At 50.5% G+C, this 24,675-nt stretch overlaps 3 pseudogenes; all 3 read right to left on the bottom strand.

Moving 5' to 3' along the window:
• Window positions 1-8,151: 8,151 nt before the first annotated feature.
• LOC133238299 (2-acylglycerol O-acyltransferase 3-like) lies at window positions 8,152-13,965 on the bottom strand (annotated as a pseudogene).
• A 625-nt stretch (window positions 13,966-14,590) lies between these two features.
• On the bottom strand, window positions 14,591-15,925 carry LOC133238298 (replication termination factor 2-like; annotated as a pseudogene).
• A 4,576-nt stretch (window positions 15,926-20,501) lies between these two features.
• On the bottom strand, window positions 20,502-22,568 carry LOC133237993 (2-acylglycerol O-acyltransferase 3-like; annotated as a pseudogene).
• Window positions 22,569-24,675: the final 2,107 nt, after the last annotated feature.

Raw genomic sequence — 24,675 nt, 5'->3', positions numbered from 1 at the left:
CCAGGTTCCATCCCTGGGTCAGGAAGATCCCCTGGAGAAGAGAATGGCAACCCACTCCAGTATTCTTGCCTGGAGAATTCCCCAGACAGAGCAGCCTGGCAGGCTGTAGTCCTTGGTACCACAAAGAGTTGAACATGACTGAGTAATTAACACACACACACACACATGCACAGGTTGGTTTTTCGGGGCCAGAGGGACGAGCCGTTGGGGAGGACACACAGGGGCTAGAGCTCAGGTGAAAGGACCAGTAGAAGAAGTGGGGAGAAGCCCACATCAGGATCTGCATGCACAGTGGTTGAGCGGGCATGGCGCCGGCCACAGGGCTGAAGTCTGACCCAGTGGGATTCTGTCTGGGGCTGGTGCTTCCCAAACAGCTGTAAAGATGCTCTAATCTCCCTTAACCTCCTCCAGCCTCCTGGGTCAACTCCTCTACCATTTCTAAAGGCTCCGCCCCAGCCAAGCCCTTCCCTGTGCTGACCCACCTCTGCTTTCTCTCAAAAGTCTTCCAGATGTTTGTTCCTGGCTCCCTGCTGGGTGAATGGGCAAGCACCCAGCAGAGAAATCCAAGGGTTGTGTAGCGGGGGAGCCAGTGGGTGACAGTTTCCTCAATCCACACACAAAGACACCAGAGCTGCTGTCCTAGAAGCTTGAGTGCATCTCATTCACTTCCCAGGACTATCCTGTGTAAGTTCAGTTGATGAAAAACTCGACTAGTGCCCTTGTGACTCAGGTCACAAGGTCTCCCTGGTGAGGGGCTTCCTTGATGGATCAGATGGTTAAAAAAAAAAATCCGTGTGTAATGCGGGAGACCCAGGTTCAACACCTCAGTTGGAAAGATCCTTTGGGGAAGAGAATGGCTATCCACTCCAGTATCTTGCCTGGAGAATTCCATGGACAGAGGAGGCCTTGCGGGCTACAGTCCACGGGGTCTCAAAGAGTTGGACATGACTGAGGGACGAACACTTTCACTTCACTGTGTTATATTTCAGTAAAAAGTTTAAAGATCCCACAACTCTGAAGTAAAGTAGCTCCATGGTACCAGGGGGAAACTGAGGCTTGGAAGGTTAAGTGGCTTGGCCAAGGTCATGCTCAGTTGCTGGTGCAAGGTCTGTGGGACTCGCTGCTGGATGCTCTTTCTGTGCTGACCACTCAGTGGCCCTTTCTCCCTAGTGCTTCCCCATCGATGCTGAGATGGTCCGTGGCCCACTCTGGGTCCACAAATCCAGGTTCTCTGTCAAGCCTCTCCTTGGAAATATATGTCATCCAACGTTGTCCTATCTCTGCTCCCCCAAAATGACCAGTGTCACAGCACCAGGTCAGCCATGTGGCACACCTCTCTTTGAGGACCCAGGATCTGGAGGCTGGAACCAGAAGGAACAGGCTGCCTCCTCTGAGGCCTGGGCTCAAACTCGTCCTGTTTCGTCTCGATTCCTGTGAGGGCCTGGGTCTGGGTCTGAATCCATCGGCCAGGCTGACAGTTGAGTTGAGGGGCTTTAGTTCCAAGTTTGGAGCCCACATGACAGCAGCTCCTGGGACTGATGTGCAAAATGCCATTCTGGGGACTCCCCTGGTGGTCTAGTGGTGAAGAAGCCACTGTCCAATACAGGGAACACAAGTTGGATCCCTGGATGGGGATCTAAGATCCCACATGCTGCAAAGCAACTAAGCCCACACAACTCCTGAGACTTGCGACTCTGGCCTGGCAGAGCTCATGTGCCACAGTTGGAGAGCCTGAGCGACAGAACTGCTGAAATCGACATGCTGCAACTAAGACCCTGCACAGCCAAATAAACAAATAAATATGCATATTTTTTTAAGAAGACAGTGAGCACATCCATCACTCCCCAAAGTGTTCTAAAAAGAAAGGCCATTTAAAATGATTTGCCTGGTACCTCAGTCCAGCGGGCTGTGCCCCTTGCCCGGATGTGGTCTGTGGTCAGCATGGGCCAGAGGGAGATTGTGCCAGGGCCCTGCCACCAGGACTCTCTACCCTTCTCCCTGCCAGGCTGCGGCTCCTTAGACCAAGTCTCACCCAAGACAGATGTCTGCTGCGGAAGGGCTAGAAAGCCAGATGACAGGAGGGAAAAGGGAGGGAGGGGACATTTCCTGTACCCTTAGAGAGGCTGGGGTCAGAGCACGGCAGCAGAGCTTGCCTGGGGAGGCTCAGCAGTGGGTGAGAAGCATGGCCCATGGCTTCCTCCCAGTTTTGGACGGCTTCCTGCAGAGAAGTGTACCCTTAGAAGGGGGATGGTGGTGAGGGAGGCTGCCTGTGGCCGGTCACATGGAACAGGAAGGCTGCCAAGCTGACAAGTCATTAGCAAGTGGGATTTACCTGACTCAAGTGGGCCCTGGAGGGACATTAATGGGAGCGGCACACCTGTCGTGTTTCCAAGTTTTGCGACCCAGCGCACTTCCCACAACCCTCAGCAGTAACAACACCTCCTCTTTGGCCCACTCACCTCTGGATGCCAAGTCTCCCTTCCAGACCCAGAAGCCTCATCTTAACCTTCCTGTGCTTTTCTGCTTCATGTAGCGGCCCCTCCCCAACCCAGATGCTTTCCATGGGGGGTCATGTCCCCTTCAGACTCTTGTCTCTCCATTGGGATCAAATCTGGCCCCTTTTCTAAGAAACCTGCTCAACTGGCATCACAGGTCTTGGGAACACTTTTCCCCTTTGATTACATCTCTGCCTCCGGGGCTTGTCTCACTTTCTCACTGGACTCCTTGACTTCTTCTACTCCTCTCCAGACTCGGGCCATCGCCACCACCCCCCATGCCTGCAACCCCAGTTTTGTTGGGCTTGGATTTCAGACAAAGAACTGATGGGAGATGAAGTCCCCGCCTCCCTCCCCCACCCCTACTCCTATACAAAGGTCTCATTACTCACCTACAACCTGGCACAAAGGGCAGGGGGCTTCTTGGAGGAAGATCTGATCCTCACACCCTAGCTCTTGGTAGTTGGTTCTCACTGATGAGAGTCCATTTGCCCCTCAGGGTAAGAATCCAGGGAAAAACACATACAATGCTGATCTTGAAGTCTGGGCTCTTCATAAACATACAATAACTAGGTCCTGCTTTCCAAAAAGGACCAGACCAGATCACATGCAGCGTTTTCCAAGCCAATGGTTGAGAAAGCAACTCTTAAGCCCCTTCCCCCTCATAAGATCAGAGTTGGGAGAAGAAAGAGAAAGAGGTTTGGGGAGGACTTTTAGAGCCCTACCTGCAAAGGGGAAGTCAACCAGGTTGGTGGTGAAAGGCTTTAAGACTCAAAGGACCTTGGGATGTCCCCAGTGTTTAGGGGCTGTGCTTGTGCGAGAAATGGAGTAACTGACTAGATATGCCCATCCATGAAAGAAGGGTGGACAAGTGGATGCCCTCCAAGTGTATCTAGGCCAAGGATGCCCAAGCCTGGAGCTGTTTTTGTTTTTTTTCCCCCATCCCTCTCTCCCATCTCTCTTTTCATCCTCTGACCTGGGAGAGTGATGGAGTTCCTACAGGGAAACCTACATGGAATCCATGGGCAGAAAACCAGGGCCCAATGCTGAGGTATGGAAGTTCCCAGGGGACCTTAAGGGAAAACTCCAAAGAAGCCATGAGAAGACTCACAAGGGAAAGAAATTAGCTTCAAAGACCTGGAGCCCAGAGAACACAGGACAGAGCAATCAAGAACTTGGGGGCTCCTTTTCCACTGGTGAGTGAGGGGGTGGCATGACATCCCTCCACTGCCTCTATTTCTGGCCAAGCAGGTGCCCCCCCCCCCAACTCCCACCCCCTGCTTGCAGCCAACTCACCCTCGCTCTAGACAGGAAATTTCTGTCTGTGATGAAGATCGAAGTGTTGATTGCTAATCCCACTGAGCTTTTCTAGGTGCCAACATTAGTGAATGTAGAACTCATCTATCACCTGAGAAGGGCCCAGTTAAGTTACAGGACTGCCAAGATTTTTATCTAGCGACAAAAGAAAAAGTCTTCCACTGAATAAACTCCGAGATGGCAGAAGACAGAATTGCACTGTTACATTCGAACAAGTTCTTCTCGTTTAAGTTATGGATCCAGACAAAGCCAGTCAGCAAATAGGATGGACACAAGTCAAAGGACGCTATGACCTCGTAAGGTCACTCAGACTGTTTCAGTTGGCCATCTCCTTTCCTTCATGCCCTGACTGTGATGATGAAGGTGATGATAATAATAAATTCATTGGCTCATATAACCAACCTCTGTACTAACTCCTTAAATCTTAATAATTTAATCCTCACAACAGTTTTCTCTATTTGAGCAAATGATTTTACGTGGCCCTAAGGCTAGGCTTAAGGACCTAAGGAGCGGTGGCTGCACGGGTGCAGGAGGGCCGAGAGGAGCTACTCCATGTTCAAGGTCAGGAGGGGCGGCCGTGAGGAGATACCCCTCATCCAAGGTAAGAGAAACCCAAGTAAGACAGTAGGTGTTGCAAGAGAGCATCAGAAGGCAGACACACTGAAACCATAATCACAGAAAACTAGTCAATCCAGTCACACGGACCACAGCCTTGTCTGACTCAATGAAACTAAGCCATGCCGTGTGGGGCCACCCAAGACGATGGGTCGTGGTGGAGAGGTCTGACAGAATGTGGTCCACTGGAGAAGGGAATGGCAAACCACTTCAGTATTCTTGCCTTGAGAACCCCATGAACAGTATGAAAAGGCAAAATGATAGGATACTGAAAGAGGAACTCCCCAGGTCAGTAGGTGCCCAATATGCTACTGGAGATCAGTGGAGAAATAACTCCAGAAAGAATGAAGGGATGGGGCCAAAGCAAAAAGAATACCCAGCTGTGGATGTGACTGGTGATAGAAGCAAGGTCCGATGCGGTAAAGAGCAATATTGCATAGGAACCTGGAATGTTAGGTCCATGAATCAAGGCAAATTGGAAGTGGTCAAACAGGAGACGGCAAGAGTGAACGTTGACATTCTAGGAATCAGCGAACTGAAATGGACTGGAATGGGTGAATTTAACTCAGATGACCATTATATCTACTACTGCAGGCAGGAATCCCTTAGAAGAAATGGAGTAGCCCTTGTACAGAACAAAAGAGTCCAAAATGCAGTACTTGGATGCAATCTCAAAAACGACAGAATGATCTCTGTTCGTTTCCAAGGCAAACCATTCAATATCACAGTAATCCAAGTCTATGCCCCAACCAGTAATGCTGAAGAAGCTGAAGTTGAACGGTTCTATGAAGACCTACAAGAACTTTTAGAACCAACACCCCAAAAAGATGTCCTTTTCATTATAGGGGACTGGAATGCAAAAGTAGGAAGTCAAGAAACACCTGGGGTAACAGGCAAATTTGGCCTTGGAATACAGAATGAAGCAGGGCAAAGACTAATAGAGTTTTGCCAAGAGAACACACTGGTCATAGCAAACATCCTCTTCCAACAACACAAGAGAAGACTCTACACTTGGACATCACCAGATGGCCAACACCGAAATCAGATTGATTATATTCTTTGCAGCCAAAGATGGAGAAGCTCTATACAGCCAGCAAAAACAAGACCAGGAGCTGACTGTGGCTCAGATCATAAACTCCCTTATTGCCAAATTCAGACTTAAATTGAAGAAAGTAGGGAAAAACACTAGACCATTCAGGTATGACCTAAATCAAATCCCTTAGGATTATACAGTGGAAGTGAGAAATAGATTTAAGGGACTAGATCTAATAGACAGAGTGCCTGATGAACTATGGACGGAGGTTCATGACATTGTACAGGAGACAGGGATCAAGACCATCCTCATGGAAAAGAAATGCAAAAAAGCAAAATGGTTGTCTGGGGAGGCTTACAAATAGCTGTGAAAAGAAGAGAAGTGAAAAGCAAAGGAGAAAAGGAAAGATATAAGCATCTGAACGCAGAGTTCAAAAGAATATCAAGGAGAAATGAGAAAGCCTTCCTCAGCAATCAATGCAAAGAAATAGAGGAAAACAACAGAATAGGAGAGACTAGAGATCTCTTCAAGAAAATTAGAGATACCAAGGGAACATTTCCTGCAAAAATGGGCTCGATAAAGGACAGAAATGGTATGGACCTAACAGAAGCAGAAGATATTAAGAAGAGGTGGCAAGAAGTTCTTCATGACCAAGATAATCACAATGGTGTGATCACTGACCTAGAGCCAGACATCCTGGAATGTGAAGTCAAGTGGGCCTTAGAAAGCATCACTATGAACAGAGCTAGTGGAGGTGATGGAATTCCAGTTGAGCTATTTCAAATCCTGAAAGATGATGCTGTGAAAGTGCTGCACTCAATATGCCAGCAAATTTGGAAAACTCAGCAGTGGCCACAGGACTGGAAAAGGTCAGTTTTCATTCCAATCCCAAAGAAAGGCAATGCCAAAGAATGCTCAAACTACCGCACAATTGCACTCATCTCACACTCTAGTTAAGTAATGCTCAAAATTCTCCAAGCCAGGCTTCAGCAATACGTGAACTGTGAACTTCCTGATGTTCAAGCTGGTTTTAGAAAAGGCAGAGGAACCAGAGATCAAATTGCCAACATCCGCTGGATCATGAAAAAAGGAAGAGAGTTCCAGAAAAACATCTATTTCTGCTTTATTGACTATGCCAAAGCCTTTGACTGTGTGGATCACAATAAACTGTGGACAATTCTGAAAGAGATGGGAATACCAGACCACCTGACCTGCCTCTTGAGAAATTTGTATGCAAGTCAGGAAGCAACAGTTAGAACTGGACATGGAGCAACAGACTGGTTCCTAATAGGAAAAGGAGTTCGTCAAGGCTGTATATTGTCACCCTGCTTATTTAACTTATATGCAGAGTACATCATGAGAAACACTGGGCTGGAAGAAACACAAGCTGGAATCAAGATTGCCGGGAGAAATATCAATAACCTCAGATATGCAGATGACACCACCCTTATGGCAGAAAGTGAAGAGGAACTAAAAAGCCTCTTGATGAAAGAGGAGAGTGAAAAAGTTGGCTTAAAGCTCAACATTCAGAAAACTAAGATCATGGCATCTGGTCCCATCACTTCATGGGAAATAGATGGGGAAACAGTGGAAACAGTGTCAGACTTTATTTTTGGGGGCTCCAAAATCACTGCAGATGGTGACTGCAGCCATGAAATTAAAAGACGCTTACTCCTTGGAAGGAAAGTTATGACCAACCTAGATGGCATATTCAAAAGCAGAGATATTACTTTGCCAACAAAGGTCCATCTAGTCAAGGCTATGGTTTTTCCAGTGGTCATGTATGGATGTGAGAGTTGGACTGTGAAGAAAGCTGAGTGCTGAAGAATTGATGCTTTTGAACTGTGGTGTTGGAGAAGACTCTTGACACTCCCTTGGACTACAAGGAGATCCAACCAGTCCATTCTAAAGGAGATCAGCCCTGGGATTTCTTTGGAAGGACTGATGCTAAAGCTGGAACTCCAATACTTTGGCCACCTCATGCGAAGAGTTGACTCATTGGAAAAGACTCTGATGCTGGGAGGGATTGGGGGCAGGAGGAGAAGGGGACAACAGAGGATGAGATGGCTGGATGGCATCACTGACTCGATGGACATGAATTTGAGTGAACTCCGGGAGTCAGTGATGGACAGGGAGGCCTGGCGTGCTGCGATTCATGGGGTCGCAAAGAGTCAGACACGACTGAGCGACTGAACTGAACTGAACTGAAGGCTAGGTGTGCAGTAGGGCCGCATGCTGGTAAAATAAATTCGTGCTTCATCTGGTCTTCCATCCCCCAGGGAACATGAAGGATGGAAAGAGATGCAGAAATAAGCTATGTACTTAACTCTATCTTTCTGTCACGGGGGGTCAGTCCAACACTCCCTACAGTCAGGCACCCCTGACCTTTATCAGCTTTTGTTTATAGTATTTCACCATCTACCCTATTGACTCTTCCTACCTAACCTTGTTCACTCTTAAAAGCCAAGCCCTCTGGGAGCTTTCCTCCCCAACAGCTCTTAGCTAAGTACATGCCTTTATTTATAGAGGGAGAAGGGACCCCGCCAAAGGAAGAGACTTTAGCAAATTCATGCAGCAGAACTAAGTTTCTGGGAGGAGAACGTATGGGTCTGATACTCGGTCAAAGGCAGAAACTGTATCTGTTAGAATGGAAGTGGATTACATGTGGACATGCTCACACGCAGAGGGAGAGCCTGAGTTCTGCAGGCATCTGACTCTACCAAGCAGTGGAGAGAGAACTGGCTCTTATTGGCACAGTAGCATGGCAGTAGGTGGGGGTCTCAGGCACTGGGATCAGGGGCTGGGGGCGGGGGGCAGGCTGTGAGGTGGGGGGTGGTGAGGCCAGGCCTAGATGAAGGTGAGGTGAGTAGAAGCCGGGAGGCCGCAGCTCTCCTCGTGCTCCTCAAACAGTTGCTCCAGAGCCTTCATGTACAGCGTGTGATAGTGGTCCACCTGCTCCTCGGTGGGCTGTGGACACTGGGGCACTGGGATGGGGCGGCCCACTGCAGGGACAGGGGGACACAGGTCAGGGGAGGGGCCTCGGCTGCCCATGCAGCTCACATTGGCCTTCTTCCCTGGACACGGGCGCTCACCCACAGTGGTGATGGGTCTGCAAGGGCACCAGGCCCCAGGACTTGGCTGAGAAGAGACCATGGCCCCAGAAGATGTAAGGAGAAATGCCCACGAACTTCTTGATGGTGAACTGGTGACCTGGTGACCTGGAACGGACGCTGCCAGGAGTCTGGGGCAAAAGCCTTAACTCTGAAGATGTCAAGAGACGAGAGAAGAGGGCTAGTCACATAAGGGGCTCTGGGAGGGCCCCCACATTCTTCCTCCACAGGTTCCCACTTCCCAAGGCCATTTGAAGCACTTTGTAGGCCAAATGATGTTACTACAAGGAAAGATCTGGAAGAAGGGACTTATGTTTCTTTTTAAAAAAAAATATTTTTATTTAGTTATTTGGTTCTGCCATGTCTTTGCTGGGGCATGTGGGATCTAGTTCCCTGATCAGGGATCAAATCCAGGTCCCCTGCATTGGGAGTATGGTGTCTTACCCACTGGACCACCAGGGAAGTCCGGGACTCATGGTTCTTAAGACGAATGTGTACTGGGCCACTGTATATACATTTTCTCATACAGTCTCAACTTCAACGCGGTGGCAAGGTGGGTGTTCACCCTATTTCACAAGTAAAGAAGCCTGCAAGGTCTTGCTTGAAGGATTTCATAAAGCAATGAACTATGGGCATCCAAGACACTGGGTCCAGCGATTTGCACTGTGATCCCGTCTCTCTCTGCGTAGGAGGAAGCCCAGGGAATGGGCACCAGGGCTGGGCACAGAGGAAACACCCAAGGTCTGCCTAGAGCGCCCTCTAGCGGTGGTCACGGTGGAAGCTCTGGGGACACACAGTCCACCTCCAGGGGGCGGGTGTGTAGGCATAGAGTGCAGATCCCCAGACATACAGTGAGGTGGGCCACCGCTCACCCGTGCCTCAGTGCCAGCAGGACAAAACCTTTACAGTTCTGGAGAATGAGGCAGTGCTCCCCTGGGATGGCATGCAAGGCCTCATGGGCTCCCCCGACCATGATGATCACAGCCTGGCCGAGCTGGGGCTGGGACAGAATAAAATCCAGGCTCTGATGGGTCATGGAACGTGCTCCTGTGGACAAGAGGGGGTGCAGGAACAGATCTTACCCACTCATTGGCTCCCTAGGCTCTTCTCCCTTTAGCACAGGAAGAGTGAGATCCCACCCCTTTCTTTCCAAACTCCTTACCCCTGTCCCCCTGCCCCCCAGTCCGTGAACCCTACAGCACCTCTCCCAGCAAGGATCCGGGACCCTTGCTCCAAAGCCACTTCCTGACCCTACACTGTGAGTTCAAGCCGAGTGCCTGTGGTAGGCTGTGAGTGGGGACCACTCCAGCCAGATGGAGTTGCCTTCTGTCACTCGACTCGAGACTTACCATAGGACATAACATAGTCTCAGTAGACTGGGAGGCAGAAGAGCCTGTTCAATATCGCCACCGAGAACTGAAGCCCTGGGAACTGTTGGGAGGAGCCAGTGCCCTCCGTGCGGAAGTTACAGAAGCTTCCGATGGCCAAGATCCCATGTGGGTGGGTGACAAGTACGTAGTTCCCATCTGAGGGCAGCTCTGCTATTTTTATCAGCTGTGGGGGGCAGGGGACAGGGTGAGGGAAATAAGCAGAGAAGACTTACGGGAGAAGACCTCCCTCCGCACTAACAGACGTCAGAGTTCAGAATCAAAGATGGGGTCAAGGGCACACGGTTCACTCTTGAAACACCACCACACTCGCTGCCCCATTGACTGAACTGAAGCAGCCGTCATAGGGAGAGGTGAGGAGGGGTGAGGAGGTGGCGGGGTAGGGGAGAGGGAGGGGGAGAGCATCCATTGGAGGGTGTCCTGTTACCTTAATGGGGAGATAATCACTCAGGTGTTTCCAAAGAGCCCAGTTCCTCGTCCACTGACAACGCCTTCCTCCTTGAGCAGAGCGATAAGGGCGGGGGAAGAATTCCTACAGACAGCCTTTATCACCTCTTCTGCCCGGGCCCTTGTTTAAGCACTCACCTCGGTGGGGTGTGTCCCGGTCCAGGAATAACCACACCGAGTAGAGAACAGAGAGCCACCAGAGGGAGGTGAAGAGGAGAAAGGAGGCAAGAAAGGAAAAGAAAGGGCCTGGGTACAAAGGAGAAAGGAGAATGATTTAGATTCTGGAACTGCAGTGACTTCTCCACCCTCACCAATGAGACCCCTGCCGGTCTCCCAGCTGGACTTCTGGGCACCCCCTCCCTGGCCCTAGAGGTCTGAGTGACAGTGGGCTCCAGCCTTTCTCTTCCACCCTCCCCTCTTTCCATCTTCCCTAGTGGACCCCAGCTCGGTTCCCCTCACCCATGCAGAGGAAACAGAACACGTATTTGTAGATGCTCAGTACTTTAGGGTTTTCATGCTGGGGGAGGGCAGTGGGGCGGTGGAGACTCCCAGGTGCTCCTCTTCTGCCAGCCGGGCTCCCGGACTGGATGCTGGAAGCCTTTCTGGTCTCAGTGACCAAGCCCTTGTGGCCTCCAGGGATCGCCTGTGGATGTGGAGATTATGTTCAGAGCCCCAGAGGTCTCCAGCCTCCCTGCACTTACCATGAACTTCTCCAGTGGGTTGGTCTGGGCTGGCCACTACCTGGGGCTGGGAGGCAGGGAGGTGGCAGGGGACATGCCACCGAGGTCCACCCCTGGGTGCAGTAGAAATCTTGTGGGAAAGGGTTGCGGAAGAAGCCAGAGAGCCCACCCACTGGATCCCAGCCCTGACTGCATGATATCACAGATACTGGACGAGCGCACCCTAGTGTTCGCAGGTCTGGGAGTGTCTAGGCTACTCGGAGGCGTTACTCGGCACGGGGGTCTCAACCCTAAGGACAAACACAGCAATACCACATGTATATTCCCAGTGTGAAGTTCAGTCCCCACCCACACTCCTCCAGGGCCCTGCGGCTGCCTAGGTGATAAGGAGGTGTCTGTGCGCAGGGACCCCGTAGCACAGGGTGTGCTCTTGGAACAGCTGCCTGGGTGGCTCCACAGTGACCCCCTGCACCGTGTCCATGTGTGTTGAGGCGGGCCACCTGGTTCACTGTATGTGGATCGGGGCCTGCAGTGTGGGCAGAAGAGGAATAAGACAGGTGGTCACTGAGACCCCTTCAGGTAAGTCCCTCTCCCTCCTGAGGGATCTAGTGGGACAGAGTTCAGGGCTGGTGGGTTTGCCAAATGCCAGCCTGGGGGTGGGGCTGGCACCAAGTATTCAGGTCCCAACTTAGGACCTTCACCTCCCAACCATGCGGGGGGCCTTGAGCCCAGGAGTGGGGAGCGGGCTGGGGAGCCTGGGAGCAGAGCAGGCAGAGGTTTCAGGTGTGGAAGGGCAGGAGGCCCTGGGGCCTGGAACATTCACAGGGCCACTCTCAGCAGTGACCCAGTGTTTCCTGAGTCTTTCCACCCAGGACCCCGGCAGGTTCAGAAACTGTGGGAGGGCTCGTTCTCCCCCAGAGAGAAGACTGGCACCGGGGAGGCTCGGGGCACAGGGGACCCCTGACTCCAGGCCTTGGGGGCGGGGCTCCTCCCCAGCAGCGCTGCCCTAGAAACCCTGCCTGACCACCCCCGGGGTCCTCACCGGTGTTCCAGTGCCAGCTTGACAAATCCCTTCTGATTGCAGATCTGCAAGCTCAGCAATCTGATCTGGGATCTGGGCATTGACTCCAGCTGGTACCAGGGCCCATCCAAGGCCAGAGGTCTGGGCCAATGGGGCTCACCATGTGGGTGTGTACCCTGAATAGCAGGGCTCCCCGTTTTTCCCCGGGGCCTGGCCCTGAGGTGTAGAGGATGTGCAGGAAGCTTTAATCCCTAAGGAGTAGCTTAGGCCCCCGTGGAGAGACCTCTAGGGGCATGGCTTTGTGGGAAATGCTAAGGATTGGGGAGCCCCTCCAAAAGAGAGTCCACTGGGCTGTGGGCACATGCTCCAAGTGGTCGGGGGCCAGTGTTCACCTTGACCAGAATCTTGTTCAAGCCTGACCAGAGGCAGTGAGCCAGCATTTTTTCCAGGTTACTGGAAGTCCCCTTTCTTCGTGTTGTTATTTGGCCATACTTGGCTTTGTGGGATTTTAGTTCCCCAACCAGGAATTGAACCTGGGCCCTAGGTAGTATGAACTGAGTCCTATTCATTGTACCACCTGGGAATTCCTGGATCATCACTTGAAAAAAAATTAGACTTCCCTGATAGTCCAACAGTTAGGAATCTTCCTGGCAAGTCAGGAGACACGGGTTCGATCCCTGGTCTGGGAAGATTCCACATGCCGTGAGGCAATTAAGCTCATGCAGCACAGCTACTGAGCTGCAGCCACAGATACTAAAACCCAAGAGCTCTGGAGTCTGTGCTTGGCAACACAGAAGCCACGGCAATGAGAAGCCCACGGACTGCGAGTAGAGTGTAGCCCCGGCTTGGTGCAACTAGAGTAAGCACTGCATGCAGCCAGAAAGATTCAATGCAGCCAAAAATAAAATATAAAAAAGAATTAAATTTAAAAAGTTATTGCAACTATTTAAAATTATTTACTTATTTATTACTGGCTGTGCTGGGTCTTTGTTGCTGTGCAAGGGCTTTCTCTGGTTGCAGTGAACAGGGTCTACTCTGCCTTGCTGGGCATGGACTTCTCATTGTGGTGCCTTCTCTTGTTTCAGGATACAGGCTCTGAGCTCATGGCTTCAGTAGTTGTGGCATCTGGGCTCAGTAGTTGCAGCACCCAGGCTTAGTGGCTGAGGCTCTTGGGCTCTAGGCATCCCAGGCTTCAACATTTGTGGCCCTCGGGCTCAGTTGCTCCATGTCGTGTGGGATCCTCTCCAACCAGAGACTGAACCTGTGTCCCCTGAACTGGCAGGTGGGCTCCCATCCATTGTACCACCAGGGAAATCTAAATTATTATGATTTTTAACAGTTACTTTCCATTTATAGTTCTTAAAAATATTGTCAATATTCCCTGTGTTGAACAAACATTATTGAGTCTACCTGGCATTCAATAGTTTGTGGTGACCTCCACTCCCCACTCCTACGTTGCCCCTGTCCTCACTGGAGGGACACTTCTGTTTTTTGTGAAGGTTACTTTTTTTTTTAATATTTATTTATTTGGCTGCATCAGGTCTTAGTGTCACACGGGATTTTCATTGCAGTGCAGGTTTAGCTGCTCTGCAGCATGTGAGACCTTACTTCCTTGACCAGGGATCAAACCTGTGTCCCCTGCATTGCAAGGCAGATTCTTAACCACTGGCCACCGGGCAAGTCCCAAGGTTACTTTCTTTTAGGGAAGTCTGATGCACACCCATGAGAAGCCTCTGTCACACATCACATTGTCTCCTGACACAAAGCACTTTCCCTCTGTCATGATGACTTTCTGATCAAAGTCTCCCACACACTATGAGCAACAAGAAGAGAATTGGGCTCATCACTGCAGCCGCCATGATGCATCCCTAGCACGTGGAGATGCTCCCTGAATGAAGGGTGGGTTAGTAGGAGACGGGATAGGCAGATTCTAGTATGGCTCAGGCTGGCACATCTTTCTCTCCCTGCACCAGGTCTCACTCGCTTGCAGCTTCCTGGTCCAGGGACCTTTTGGCAAGAGATATTTCCTCCTGTCCCTGCTCAATCCACCTGCATCCAAGGGCAAGTGATGAGGGTGGTGGGGGCCAAGGGTGAGAGGGACTTTAGAGTCTGGCCAGAGTGATGCTCAGTCCACAAAAAATGGTGACACAGCCGGGGAGCTAGCCCCACCCACTGGAAGGAAGGCTCAATGGATGAAATTTTCATGGGAGTCTGGGTGGGAGGAAGGAAGAAGGACAATCTAGCTGTGGGTGCAAGTGGGGTGTCACAGGCTGGAAATGCCCAACGACGGTGGTTTTTTATTTTTATTTTTCCTTTCTCAAGTTCAGTCTCACTCGGCTTATTTAATTACTTAACTGTTGGTAGCAAAACCATGAGAACTTTAGTCAAAATGAGCTGACCACACACCCAGGAGGAATCTGGAGTCTAATTATTTTGAGCGTAAACATGTGCCCAAAATGCTCTCGGGGCCGTGGGAAGGTCCAAGCGCACAGAGGGTGGAGATGACCGGGAGAGGGTGATGGGCGGGGGGCCGGCAGGGTCACTGAGTCCCCACTGCGCCTTCCGACTCGAGTGGCTCCAGCTTTAAGGGGATGAGCAAGTACACAGGGCCCAGTGGAGGCTGCACCACGGGCCTCAGAAGCAGTAGGACGTGTGGGTGACCCAGTGGGCCGATCCTCCTTGGAGGGCTTGGCAGAGTTGTGGGTGGTGAGGGAGACTTGTAAGCTTCTGACTGTTTGCTGTCAGCGATGGACCTCTTGGCGGCTTTTCGAGAAGCACTCCTGGGTGCTGCTGCACTTTTGGGAGCTGAGTTAGTTGGTCTTCTTCTCTCAAGAGTCAAGACGGGTTTCTTCGGGCTTCCCTGTCTTCATTTTTGATGGTCCTGGGGCTTCTTCACTGACACCTGATTTTGAGACAGACTCTGCTGCCTTGGGTTTCTTTGTTTCCTTCCCCAGCTTGGCTCGCAGCTGCCTCTCCTCCATCCCGCTCTTCAGCAGCACTCCCACGCCTTCCTTGGTGCTGTTGAGCCCGATGACCTCATCCCCTCCTGGAAGGCAACCCTGCACGTGTGACAAACTTCTGCTTTGATCTCTTTGAGGGCTTACCCGGAAAACACACAATCAAAGCACCGGAAGAAGCAATAGCTGTGTTGGCTGTTCATCTCCAAGCCCACGAGGGGGCAGATGAAATGTGCCCGCTGGAGGTCGTCATGCTTGTCACCTTTAGGGTTTCCTTGATCGCCTTCCCAGGTGGGGTTGTCAGAGAGCCTCAGTTCTGTCACATTCTTAATGCTTTTAATGTGAGAGGCTGCCTTCCCAAGAGCCTTTTCAGAAGATTTGGCCAGTAAAAACTCAGTGATGGCATCTTTGTTGTAAAGTCTGCCAAGTTCACAGGCAACTACTGGTCATCTTAACATTTCCTGACTTAGAGTATAGTAGTTCCACTTGGCCACTAATTCAGCATCCTTGTTGACCTTCTCAACCTTCTTTGGCCCCTTCACCGGTTTATGACTTAGGGACTGTTCCCTGTTGCAACCCACCCACAAGCCAACAGAGTCCAGAGCAATCACCTACACCAGCAATTTCTGGAGCCCAGCAATTTCCGGCCCTGTTTGGTTTTTAAAAGGACTTCTGCAAGGGAACATTGGGAGGTAAATTCAGGAAAGCAGCTGGTGCAAGGCTGGGGAGGACCAAGCTAAAGGGGCCTGCTCTGCTGTCCTCAGGGCATCTCCAGGGGTCTCTGCAAGGCTCTGATTGCCTCGTTGGGACTGGAGGCAAGACCACCTACAGGAGGTTTACTTTTTTCAAAGCTGCTTTCCATCCCCCACTTACAGGAAGCTCTCATGTGTTGACCCTCCGGATTACCCTTCTCTGGATCCCATGGCACTAAAGCTTAGATTCAAGAAGCCACAGTAAGCTTCCAATCTGTCTTCCCTCCTAGAACACATGGTCCAGCACCGTCCCTGGACCCCAGCCAGGGCTATGCCTCCCTCATCCTTCCTGCACGGGAGAAGATGCCATCAGGTGAGGAGAGAACTGGGAATGGGAGACGGTGACTGTGCTGGGGTGGGAGGCTCTCATCTTATCCTGACAAGGGAAGTCCTTCTTTGGGTCCAGCCTTACACAAGCCCTTCTTGTCTCTAGCAATATTACACATGGGATCCAGGAAAGCTTTCAGGCTCCTGTGCGCAAGCCTGCTAAGTCACTTCAGTCATGTCTGACTCTTTGAAATCCTATGGACTATAGACTTCCAGGCTCCTCTGTGCATGGTATTCTCCAGGAGAGAACACTAGTGTGGATTGTCATGCCCTTGGCCAGGGGATCTTCCCGACCCAGGGATCAAACCTGAGTCTCCTGTGTCTCCTGCATTGCAGGAAGATTCTTCACTGCTAAGCCACCAGGAAAGCACTTCCAGGCTCCTCAGTTTAGTTTGGTCACTCAGTTGTGTCTGACTCTTTGTGACCCCCATGTACTGCAGCACGCCAGGGTTCCCTGTCCATCACCAACTCCTGGAGCTTGCTCAAGCTCATGTCCATGGAGTCGGCAATGCCATCCAACCATCTCATTCTCTATTGTCCCCTTCTCCTCCTGCCTTTAATCTTTCCCAGGATCAGGGTCCTTTCCAATGAGTCAGTTCTTCACAGCAGGTGGCCAAATTATTGGAGCTCTGGCTTCAGCATCAGTCCTTCCAATGAATATTCAGGACTGATTTCCCTTAGGATGGACTGGTTTGATCTCCTTGCAGTCCAAGGGACTCTCAAGAGTCTTCTCTCCAACACCACAGTTCAAAAGCATCAATTCTTCAGCGCTCAGTTTTCTTTGTAGTCCAACTCTGACATCTATACATAACTACTTGAAAAACCATAGCTTTGACTAGATGGACCTTTGTTGGCAAAGTAATGTCTCTGGTTTTTAATATGCTGTCTAGGTTGGTCATAGCTTTTCTTCCAAGGAGCAAGTGTCTTTTAATTTCATGGCTGCAGTCACCATGTGCAGTGATTTTGGAGCCCAAGAAAATAAAGTCTGTCACTATTTCCATTGTTTCCCCATCTATTTGCCATGAAGTGATGGGATCAGATGCCACGATCTTCATTTTTTGAATGTTGAGTTTTAAGCCAGCTTTTTCACTCTCCTCTTTCACTTTCATCGAGGCTCTTCAGTTCCTCTTTGCTTTCTGCCGTAAGTGTGGTGTCATCTGCATATCTGAGGTTATTGATATTTCTCCGGGTAATCTTGGTTTCAGCTTGTGCTTCATCCAGCCTGGCATTTTGCATGATGTACTCTGCATATGAGTTAAATTAGCAGGGTGACAAAATATAGCCTCGATATACTCCTTTCTCAGTTTGGAACTGGCCTATTGTTCCATGTCCGGTTCTAACTGTTGCTTCTTGACCTGCATACAGATTTCTCAGGAGGCAGGTCAGGTGGTCCGGTATTCCCATCTCTTTCAGAATTTTCCACAATTTGTTGTGATCCACACAGTCAAAAGCTTTGGCATAGTCAGTAAAGCAGAAATAGATGTTTTTCTGGAACTCTCTTGCTTTTTTGATGATCCAACGGATGTTGGCAATTTGATCTCTGCTTCCTCTGCCTTTTCTAAACCCAGCTTAAACATCTGGAAGTTCTTGGTTTATGTACTGTTGAAGCCTGGCTTGGAGAATTTTGAGCATTACTTTGCTAGGGTGTGAGATGAGTGCAATTGTGCGGTAGTTTAAACATTCTTTGGCATTACCTTTCTTTGGGATTGGAGTGAAAATTGACCTTTTCCAGTCCTGAGGCCACTGCTGAATTTTCCAAATTTGCTGGCATATTGAGTGCAGCACTTTCACAGCATCATCTTTTAGGATTTGAAATAGCTCAACTGGAATTCCTTCACTTCCACTAGCTTTGTTCGTAGTGATACTTCTTAAGGCCAACTTGACTTTGGACTCCAGGATATCTGGCTCTAGGTGAGTGATCACATCATTGTGATTATCTGGGTCATTAAGATCTTTTTTGTAGAGTCCTTCTGTGTATTCTTGCCACAGTTTCTTAACATCTTCTGCTTCTCTTATGTCCATACAATTTCTGTCCTTTATCGTGCCCATCCTTGCATGAAATGTTCCCTTGGTATCTCTAATTTTCTTGAAGAGATCTTTAGTCTTTCTCATTCTATTGCTTTCTTCTATTTCTTTGCATTTTCACTGAGGAATGCTTTCTTATCTCTCCTTGCTATTCTTTGGAACTCTGAATTCAGGGTATATCTTTCCTTTACTCCTTTGCCTTTTGGTTCTCTTCTTTTCCCAGATATTTTTAAGGCCTCCTCAGACAACCATTTTGCCTTTTTGCATTTCTTTTTCTTGGGGATGATCTCGATCACTGCCTTCTGTACAATGTCATGAACCTCCATCCATAGTTCTTCAGGCACTCCTTCTATCAGACCAAATCCCTTGAATCTATTTGTCACTTCCACTGTATAATCGTAAGGAATTTGATTTAGGTCATACCTGAATGGTCTAGTGGTTTTCCCTACTTTCTTCAATTTAAGTCTGAATTTTGCAATAAGGAGTTCTTGATCTGAGTCACAGTCAGCTCATAGTCTTATTTTTGCTGATTGTATAGAGCTTCTCCTTCTTTGGCTGCAAAGAATATAATCAATCTGATTTCAGTACTGACCATCTGGTGATGTTCATGTGTAGAGTCTTCTCTTGTGTTGTTGGGAGAGGGTGTTTGCTATGACCAGTGCGTTCTTTTGTCAAAACTCTGTAAGCCTTTGCCCTGTTTCATTTTGTACTCCAAGGTAAAATTTGCCTGTTACTCCAGGTATCTCTTGACTTCCTATTTTTGAATTCCAGTCCCCTATGATGAAAAGGACATCTTTTTCGGGGTGTTAGGTCTAGAAGGTCTTGTAGGTCTTCATAGAACCATTCAACTTCAGCTTCTTCAGCATTACTGGTTGGGGCATAGATTTGGATTACTGGGATGTTGAATGGTTTGCCTTGGAAACGAACAGAGATCATTCTGTTGTTTTTGAGATTGCATCCAAGTACTGCATTTTGGACTCTTTTGTTCTGTACGAGGGCTACTCCATTTCTTCTAAGGGATTCCTGCCCATAGTAGTAGATATAATGGTCATCTGAGTTAAATTCACCCATTCCAGTCCATTTTAGTTCACTGATTCCTAAAGTGTTGATGTTCACTCTTACCATCTCCTGTTTGACCACTTCCAATTTGCCTTGATTCATGGACCTAACATTCCAGGTTCCTATGCAATATTGTTCTTTGCAGCATCCGACTTTACTTCCATCACCAGTCACATCCACAACTGGGTGTTGTTTTCCCTTTGGCTCCATCTCTTCATTCTTTCTGGAGTCATTTCTCCACTGATCTCCAGTAGCATTTTGGGCACTACTGACCTGGAGAGTTCATCTTTCAGCATCATATCTTTTTGCCTTTTCCTACTGTTCATGGGGTTCTCAAGGCAAGAATACTTTAAGTGGTTTGCCATTCCCTTCCCCAGTGGACCACATTTTGTCAGAACTCTCCACCATGACCCGTCCGTCTTGAGTGGCCATACACGGCATGGCTCATAGTTTCACTGAGTTAGACAAGGCTGTGGTCCATGTGATCAGATTGGTTAGTTTTCTGTGATTGTGATTTTCACCCTGTCTTCCCTCTGACAGATAAGGATAAGTCAGAGGAAGCTTCCTGATGGGAGAGACTGACTGTGAGGGAAACTGGGTCTTGTTCTGATGGGCTGGGCCATGCTCAGTAAATCTTTAATCCAATTTTCTGTTGATGGATGGGGCTGTGTGCTCTCCCTGTTTTTTGACTGAGACCAAACTATGGTGGAGGTAATGAAGATAATGGGGGCCTCCTTCAAAAGGTCCTGTGCCACACTCAGTGCCCCTGACTCCGCAGCAGGCCACTGCCAACCTAGGCCTCCACCGGAGATTCCTGGCACTCACAGGCAAGTCTGGGTCAGTCTCCTGTGAGGTTACTGCTGCTTTCTCCTGGGTCCTGGTGCACACAGGTTTTGTTTGGGCCCTCCAAGAGTCTGTTTCCCCAGTCCTGTGTAAGTTCTGTAATCAAATTCCACTGGCCTCCAAAATCAAATTCCCTGGGGGTTCTCGGTCCTTTTTGCCAGATCCCCAGATTGGGAAATCTGTTGTGGGTCCTAGAACTTTCTTAACAGTGTGAGAATTTATTTGGTATAATTGTTCTGTAGTTTGTGGGTTATCTGCTTGGTGGATTTATTGGTAGGGTTAATGGCAACCTCCAAAAGGGCTTATGCCACATGATGTGTGACCCAGGTCTGCTGCATCCAGAGTCCCTGCCCCTGTGGCAGGCCACTGCTGACCTCTACAGGAGACATGCAACACTCACAGGCAGGTCTGGCTCAGTCTCTGTGGGTTCTCTGGGTGCTGCTGTGCCCAAGGTGTTGTTTGAGCCCTCCAAGCATACCTGGTGGGTGTGAGGCTTGGTTCTAAAGGCAGTTATGGCCCTCCTACCATCTTGCTGGGGCTTCTCCTTTGCCCTTGGATGTGGGGTATCTTTTTTTCGTGGGATCCAACATTCTCCTGTCAATGGTTGTTCAGCAGAGAGTTGTAATTTTGGAGTTCTTCCAGGAGAAGATGATTGCACATCCTTCTGCTACGCCCTCGTGACCTCAGCCTGTGTGCAGGAATAGAGTGTAGATCCCCAGAGACACTGTGAGGTTCTGACCACTGAAGGCAGCCCTGTCAGGGCACCCATTCACCCGTGTCTCAGTGCCAGGTGGATGAAGCCTTTACGATTCCGGAGAGTGAGGCCATGCTCCCCTGGGACAGCATACAGGGCCTCATTGGCTCCCCAACCACCATGGGCACAGCCCTGCTGAGCTGTGGTTGAGACAAAATAAAATCCAGGCTCTGACGGTTCACAGAACATATTCCTGTGGGCATGAGGAGGTTCAGGAAGAGTTAGTGCCCCTCATGGGCCCGATAGTCCCTCACCTCTCCCTTTAGCACACTGAGTATTAGACATCACCCCATTCTCTCCACATTCCCTACCCCTGTGCCCCTGTCCACGTGTCCTACAGTGCCTCTCCCAGCACGGATGCAGGACACGTGGGCCAAGCCACCTCCTGTCCCCCACTGTGAACCTGGCCAATTCAAGCCAAGTGCCTGGGGTGGGTGGTGACTGGGGGTCACTCTGGCCAGATTGGGGTGGGGTCATCCTCTGTCACTCAGCTCAAACTCACCACAGGACATAATGTACTTTTGACAGACTGGCATGTACAAGAGGCCATTCAACACGGCCAGTAAGAACCAAAGCCCTGGGAACTGCTGGGAGGAGCCAGTGCTCTCAGTGCAGGAGTTACAGAAGCTTCCGAAGCCCATGGTCCCATGTGGGTGGGACACTAGAACGTAGCTCCTGTCTGGGGGCACCTCTACTGTTTTCACCAGCTGTGGTAGCAGGGGGCAGGATGAAGGAAAGAAAGCAGAGAAGGCAGGCCCCCAGCTGAAAGGACTTCCCTCCCCACCAAAAGACCTGAGAGATCAGGGTCTAAGATGCAGTCGAAGGCACAAGGGTCCACTCTGGAACACCATCCCACCCCCTGCCCTGTTACCTGAACTTAAGCAGCCAGAGGTGAGAGTCCATCATGGGGAGGAGAGAGGAGGTGGGAGGTAAGGGAGCGGGAGGAGTGGAGCATCCCTTGGAGGGTGACCTGCTACCTTAATGGGGAAATAATCGCTCAGGTGTTTCCACACAGTGCAGTTCCTCAACCACTGATTACGCCTTCCACCTTGGGCAGAGGGATAAGGGGGGAAGAATCACTACAGACACCATTTATCACCTCCTTCTACCCGGGCCTTGTTTTTGTTGTTTACCTGCTAAGTTGTGTCTGACTCTCTGTGACCCCAAGGACTGCAGCATGCCAGCCTTCCCTGCCCTTCACTATTTCCCAGAGGTTGCTCACACTCATGTCCATTGAGTCCGTGTTGCCATCCAACCATCTCGTCCTCTGTCACCCCCTTCTCCTCCTGCCCTTGTTTAGCACTCACCTTGCTGGGGTGTGTCGCAGTCCAGGAATAACCATACCAAGTAGAGAACAGAGAAATACCAGAGCGAGGTGAAGAGGAGGAAGAAGCCAACAAGGGAAAAGAAAGGGCCTAGGGGAAAGTTGAGAAAGGAAAATGAGTTAGATTGTGAAACCGCAGTGACTTCTCCCCTCTCCCCTCAGCAGTGAGATCCTTGCCCATTTCGCTGCTAGACTTTGGCACGCCCCTCCCTTTGCCCTGGTCCCGTAGGGGGTGCTCCAGCCTTCTTAGCCTACCTTCCCTTTTCCCACCTTCCCAAGTGGGCCCCTGCTCCCCTTACCCAGAAAGAGGAAACAGAGCACAAATTGGTAGGTGCTCAGTACTTCTAACCACTGTTTCTTTAGGGTTTTCATGCCGGGGGTGGGTGGTGGGGTGGTGGAGACTCCCAGGTGCTCCCCTTCAGCCAGCAGGGCTCCTGAACCAGGAAAAATGGGATGCAGGCTATGGTAGGAGCACAGGAAGCCTTTCTGGGCTGAGTGGTCAAGCACTTGAGGCCTCCCAGGATCACTTGTAGGGGGCTGTGTGTGGGGGGAGCCTCTTTGATCAGAGCTCCAGAGGTCTCCAGCCTCCACACACTTATCATGAACTGGTTGGTCTGGGCTGGTCTCTTCATGGGACTGGGAGATGGCCTAAGGGGTGTGCCATGGAGATCCAGCCCTCGGTGCATTAGAAATCATTGTGAGGAGGGTTGCAGAAGCCAGGACCTACTGGGTCCCAGCCCTGACTGTGTGATCTTGCGGATCCTGGAAGAGCGCGCACTTGTCTTTTCCGGTCTGGGAGTGTCTAGGCCACTCGGAGGCTGCCCACATTGCTCATAGCAGCCTTCTTCCCTGGAGCTGGGCACTTACCCACAGTAGTGATGAGTCTGGCCAAGGGCACCAGGCCCTAAGACTTGGCTGAGAAGAGACCACAGCCCCAGAGGACGCAAGGAGAAAAGTACATGAGCTGCTTGAAGGTGGTCTGAAACAGATGCTGCCAGGAGTCTGGGGCAGGAGGTTTAACTGTGAAGGCTTCATTCTCTCCAAAGGAGTACACGGGCACCAGAGCGACATTGGGAAGACAGAGGCGAGAAGAAGACATCAGGGGCTCTAGGAGCACCTCCCAGTTATCCCCCACTGGTTACCACTTCCCAAGTTCATTTGAGGCAAAGAGAGTTCTACTAAGATAGATCTGGGAGACGGGAATTACATTTCTTAAGAAGACTGATGCAGGGCCTTTCTGTATATAGTTTCTGATACTGTCTCTGTTACAACATGGTGGCAAGGGGAATACTAACACTATTTCACAAGTAAATGAGTTTGGAAGGTCTTACCTTCATGGCTGTCAGCAAGAATTTCAACAGAGGGCACATGAGCCCCAGGGTCCTGTGGTTAGCCCTGTGACCCTATCTCTCTTTTCGTGGGAGGAGCCTGGAGAATGGACACCGGTGGTGGGCACAGAAAAACACTCAAGGTCTGCCAGGATCGCTCTGTAGGTGGTCACAGTGGAAGCTCTGGGGACACACAGCCCACCTCCAGGGGGCGGGTGTGTAGGGATAGAGTGTAGATCCCCAGACACACTGTGAGGCTCTGACCTCACAAGGCAGCCCCGGCTGGGCCCCGGCTCACTCGTGCCTCAGTGCCAGGCCGAGAAAGCCTTTATGATTCCAGAGAGTGAGGCAGTGCTCCCCCGGATGGCATACAGGGCCTCGAGTTCTCCCCCAACCAGGATGACCACAGCCTGGCCAAGCTGGGGCTGGGACAGGATAAAATCCAGTCTCTGGTGGCTTGCAGAACATAGTCCTGGAGGAAAGAAGGTATGCAAGAATTTTACAGTCCCATACTTGGCGCCCTATTCACTTACCCTACCTGTTGGCACATGAAGGCTGAGATAACCATCCCTTTCTTTCCAAACTCCCTACCCCTGTGCCCTTGTCAGCATGCCCCCTACAGCGCCTCTCTCCTTAAGGAGGCAGGACACTTGCTCGGAAACTATCCTCTAAAGCCCACTGTGAGCCCGGCCACTGTTCAAGTCAGGTTCCTGCTCCAGGTGGTGGTTGGGGGCACCTGTGATGGACACGGAGTTAGTTTGCTGTTTCCCACTGAGCTGAAGACCTACCACAGCCCATAATGTCATCGCGATAGACTGGGATGTAGAAGATGCTGTTCCTCATGCCTAACCAGGCCCGAAGCCCCGGGGTCAGGTGGGAGAATCCTGTGCTCTCAGTGCAGAAGTTACGGGAGGTTCTGATGCTGGTGGTCCCATGAGGGTGGGCTACCAGCACGTAGTTCCCATTGGGGGCCAACTCTCGGTTGTCACCAGCTGTTGGAGGTGGAGAGGATGATAAGAAAGGAGTAGAGAAAGCAGGATACCAGCTGTAAAGAGTCCCCTCTACACTAAGAAACTTCGGGGTTCAAGGTACGACAGTAGGGTCAAGTGCATCAGGGTTCCCTCTGAAACACCATCCCAAAACCTGCCCAGTGTGGGAACTTAGGCAGCCGGGGCTCACACTCCAGCATGGGGAACGGTG

This window comes from Bos javanicus, chromosome 25 (genome assembly GCF_032452875.1).
Source record: "Bos javanicus breed banteng chromosome 25, ARS-OSU_banteng_1.0, whole genome shotgun sequence".
Taxonomy (NCBI): Eukaryota; Metazoa; Chordata; class Mammalia; order Artiodactyla; family Bovidae; genus Bos; species Bos javanicus.
The sequence above is the reverse complement of the archived record's forward strand: the minus strand, read 5'-3'. Positions and strand labels throughout refer to the sequence as shown.